The sequence below is a fragment of the Sinocyclocheilus anshuiensis genome, unplaced genomic scaffold (assembly GCF_001515605.1).
Source record: "Sinocyclocheilus anshuiensis isolate Anshui unplaced genomic scaffold, SAMN03320099.WGS_v1.1 scaffold417, whole genome shotgun sequence".
Classification (NCBI taxonomy): domain Eukaryota; kingdom Metazoa; phylum Chordata; class Actinopteri; order Cypriniformes; family Cyprinidae; genus Sinocyclocheilus; species Sinocyclocheilus anshuiensis.
Window position 1 is genome coordinate 418,068 of NW_015537953.1, and position 5,128 is coordinate 423,195.

Genomic DNA, 5,128 nt, shown 5'->3' on the forward strand with positions numbered 1-5,128 from the left:
TTATCAGTATCAAAAATTGATGTTTAAACATCGTGTTAAGTATTTTTTGCTTCACCTAATTAATATTAACAAGCAATTTATAACCATCACAACTTACACATGTGTCTCATGGCTTTCTACAACAAAGTAATGCCTACAATTATATGTGTGTCACGATTGTTGCTACAACTGTATCTACAATGTGTAAAGGCCTACATTGAAGTAAACAAAAAAGAAACCGCTTCATAACCTTATGTGCTAAATGTATGCTTTACAGTAATTGAAAATGACACACTGCGGGAGATAAATGACATACACATTGCACCGGGCTTTGTTGCTGGACTATTTATGGGCGAAGCTTCTGACACTGTTAGGTTATGACAGCGAGAGCACAGTAACCAAGGAAACAGGCCTTCCTTAGCTCAGGTTGCACAAGTGACGATCGATAAATCACCGTGGCCGGGACAGAGGCTTAAGTCAGGAGAAAGGAGAATAAAGTGCTTTTGTTGGCTTTTCCAGTTTGGCGAGCTCAAGATAATCTGCTATACTTGTGAATTTTCACTTTAAGGATAGGAGAGGATAGATCCGCGCCACCTAAGTCTGCAAACAGCCATATTCTTTTTGTTTTGTTTTTGGAGATTGAGTCAGCTAGCCACTGTCTGAATCAATATTTATTCAATCCACGCTGAGAGCGCATGGCGCTCAATGATATGCAAAATGTTAAAAAGATTACAATAGACAAATTCAATCCAAGCTGCTGCGTGACGATCTTGGAATGCTGAAATCGCTTTCGGTATTCTGAGATTGTCTTAGTGAAGTCAGAGCTCTTGCAGTGTGCGATTGCATTTATCAGTGTCGTTGGGGGGTTTGGCCTCAGGAAGAACAATAGGCTAAGACGGGCCAAAATGGCCATGAACTGTCCAACACCAGTGGTATCCATTTAGCGGCGTTTGCCCAGCCAAGGTATGTGTATGTGAACCTTAACTTGATATTACTAGATATCAAGGCTTAAAGGAACAGTTCACCCAAAAATTGGCTGAAAAATTCATCTGCAGTGAATGGGTGCCGTCAGAATGAGAATTCAAATAGATGATAAAAACATCACAATAATCCACATGGCTCCATCAATTAACATCTTGTGAAAACCTCACTGTTTGTAAATAAGAAACAAATCCTACATTTACGTTTGAACCGTCACTTCTAGCAAAAATACGAGTCTATAATTCATCATAATGCTTAGTTTAGTTAAAAAAGGAAGCCCATCCCCTTTTGTCCTCTCACATCAGAATCCACTGGCATAGTATTTGTTTAGAAAGTGTTTTCGGTGCTCGATCTATACATATTTCTCTCCTGATTCAGATTACGTTTCCTCTGAATAAGCAATAGTATGGTTAGAGGACTCTTATTTTAGCTGTATTTTCGCTTCACATGATGTTAATTGATGGACTGGAGTCATATGGATTACTTGTGTATATTTGTGATGTTTTTAGCAGATGTTTGGACTCTCATTCTGACGGCACCCATTCACTCCTGAGGATCCATTGGTGAGCAAATGATGTAATGCTGATTTTCTCCAAATCTGTTCTGATGAAGAAACAAACTCATCTACATCTTGAATGACCTGGGTAAGTAAACTTTTAGCAATTTATTTATTTATTTTGGTGTACTATAGTCATTTTAATCCAAGTGTGAAGGCAAGAGTCTTGTAAAAGCCTCAGTTAATTATTATTAACTTTATTATTAGCTTTATTTAGTTATTTATTTATTTACTTAACTTTTCCTTATGTATGTTTGCTTGAAATGCTTCATTCAATATTAGGAAATGATATATAGGACATTTTTGGCCTTAACTATTTACATCTTTTCATGGTTGTGCTGAAGTCATTTTCATAAAACCCTCTTTTTATAAAATATAAGCTCGTGTAAATGTCAACATTATCTAATAATGGACTGAAGCATGTCAGGCAAACATGATTTATGAATACACAAAAAACAACAACAACATATAATTCTATTATTATTCCTTGGCTTAATATTTCTTACTAGACTGACCAGGGAAAACACTAGCATTTTTAAGAGAATGTAAATGACAACAAATGATTTTAACTCAAGCTTCGCTTCACACCTGCTATAGAGAATCATTTTTATTTTTATCACACTATTCTTGTTCTATAATTAATTGCACTGAATTAACTTGTTAAATTCACAGTCCATTTTTATGTTTTATATTTCAAGCAGATTACCCATCCTTTTTTGAGTGCACTTAAAAAACCACTCCACGGCTCAATTAATTAATGATAAGTTCTAGAATGCTCCTCTATCTTCAGAAAAAAGCGGCAGTTTCTGTGCCTTCAGGGAGATTCATGCATCATTCAGATCACTCAGCCCATCTTTACGCCTCGACTGTCCTGGTGTCCTTTGTATCGTGGACCTCCCACCACAATGCACATTCCTGGAGTCAATGGGGATTGGAAAACTCATCATTTTGAGACTTTTCTCAGTTCGCTAAACAGGCCGGGTAGGACTATACTACAGTTGCAGTACCCTGTCAACCACCACCTGTTACAGCCCACATTTCAGACACTTCCAGAGCCACAGAGCACAGAAGGTAGGTGTCATCGGGTTGTGAAAACACCTCACACGCCAGCATCAGAAACACCACATCGGACTCTGAGAAACGAGTGAGCAGTCTGATAATGAGCAGTCCATATTAATGACCCTGGCACAGTCCTGTTTAATCACAGCCTTGTAGAGGTGCGATCTCTGTGGAGCTTACAGTCAGCGATAAATTTCCCGGGATCCACCAGTGGATTCGCACACGTAGAGAATTATATGTGTGAAATCGTTTCTCTAATTTCCTGTTTGCCCATTTTAATGCGACCTTGAGCTTTATTTACGTGATTATTTGTGGTGTTTGTTATAGCATGCATTCCTTACTAAAAAAGAAAAAAACACATGTCATAATTTATTTTATACTTCAAATCCATTAACATATTTATATATTTCTTAATATTATGCCTAAAATGTGTTTTAATATCACTATTAATAAGGATTATATGATCTCTGTATGATATCAGTCTTTAAATTCAAGATATTTAAAGTGTACATCAAGTATACTTGCAATAGTTCCACTTTTTTAAATTGAGATTTATACATCATCTGAAAGCTGAATAAATAAGTTTTCCATTGATATATGGTTGATAATATTAGGATAGGACCATATTTGGCTGAGATACAACTATTTGAAAATCTGGAATCTGAGGGTGCATAAAAATCAAAATCTTGAGAAAATCCCCTTTAAAGTTCTCCAAATTAAGTTCTTAGCAATGTATATTACTAATCAAAAATTAAGTTTTGATATATTTAAGGTAGGAAATTTACAAAATTTCTTCATGGAACATGATATTTGCTTAATATCCTAATGATTTTTGGCATAAAAGAAAAATCAATCATTTTGACCCATACATTTTGTGAGAAAATGGGACTGTTTTATGAGTAGCCATTTTCATTTGAATTTGTATGCTTTGATTTGTACGAAGACGCATGACTTTTAGAAAGGAAAAAAAACCTACGAATGAAGGTCCACCTAAAACTTACAACTATCCGTCTGTGGGTTGTAAGCAGATTGTATGAAAACTCACAAATGAGATACATTTTTACAAAATTTGCCACCAGTTTGTCAAAACATAAAATAGTTTACATTTACATTAAAACACTATTGAGTTCAATTCGACACAAAAAATGTATGCTTGATCAGGTCAGAAATTTTTGTACTACCTATTCATGTTTATTTATTTATTATTATTCTTTTTTTTTTTTGCATTTAACATTACTTTTTTCCCTATTGTACTCAACAATATCAGAATAGACCTATGACCCACAAATTGAGAACCGCTAGTGTAATCTACCAAAATGACAAATCAACCCAATGTCATGAGTTGAAGGTCAAACCCTTAAACTTATTGATCAGTGGGGTGGAAGCAGATTGTACGAAAACTCGCAAATGAGATACAAAATGTAAATACCGAATTTTGACATAATTTGCCCAAATGTAAAATACATATAAATTGCCATAACACATTAAAATATCATTGAGTTCAATTTAATGTACAACCTTTGACAGCAACAAAATGTATGTTTGATGACCATTAATTTTCTTATCCTAACTATTCATAGTTATAGTTTTTTGTTTGTTGTACTCAACAAGATCAAAACAGACCCACAAATGAAAAAAATACTGCTTGTGTAATCTATTTCAAATACAGTAAAAACTGTGCTGTCGCTTTACTTGTCTAAATGGACAGTACTTGGTCAGAACAAACTGAAGCTACCAAGACTGGGTATGCAAGATTAAAAATATTATAGAAACTTCTTTGTGAGTGCTTTTACAGTAATTTTGAAACAGTAGACAAAGCCCTAGCAGCCATCTTGAAACACAACTTGCATTTTTGTCAGCAAATACAAAAGTCTGGTTATTATTTTTATTTTTATTGAGCACAATCTCTCTGTAGAGGCTAGATGTTTTTTTCCGCCTGCTCCAAAGCTCAGTTTCTCGATCGAACTGTAAGATAAATATAAAGGAGTTCATTTTGGTCACTGAAAGCAAGGGTGATGAAATCTTGACGATGAATGGCCGCTTTAACAGAATTATACTGAGCTGATGTCAGCAATCAACACAACAGGACCATTACATCACTTTTATGAGTCAGCAGTCACAGAAATCCCCTTCCCGAAGTCAAAGGCTTTGATTAATAAAGCTTCAGCTAAATTTCCTCAGGGAGCAATTGAACAGAGGAAATTTGGAGGGAAATTAACAACACAAGTCCGTTGCACCCAGAAAGATGAGAAGCATTGCAGAATTCATTAATTGAGGGAAAAAATGCACTAATTATTTAGGGTTGGAAATTTTTGATTTGGATGATAATGCTTTCTTTTTATTTTCAGTATTAAGTAGGCCTAATTAAAATTATATTAATTATGAGCGAATGTCAATATTTACTGAGAAAAGTAACCAAATGAAAAAAAAAATAGATATTACATTATTGTAGGAAAAGATTAAAGTACTGAACAAAACTGAACAGTTATTACATTTTGAATATGGATATTTTTCTTACAAAATTACTGTAATTCTTACATCGATTCGCTACAG

The 5,128-nt window shown here is 34.6% G+C and overlaps 1 protein-coding gene across 1 annotated transcript in view; it reads left to right on the top strand.

The window, feature by feature from the left end:
• Window positions 1-2,569: 2,569 nt before the first annotated feature.
• LOC107664691 (beta-1,3-galactosyltransferase 2-like) overlaps window positions 2,570-5,128 on the top strand; it is a 47,256-nt gene continuing 44,697 nt past the window's right edge. Inside the window, exon 1 of the mRNA XM_016455333.1 lies at window positions 2,570-2,587. The gene's annotated coding sequence lies outside the window, so the exon portion shown is untranslated. The remainder of the gene's footprint in view (window positions 2,588-5,128) is intronic.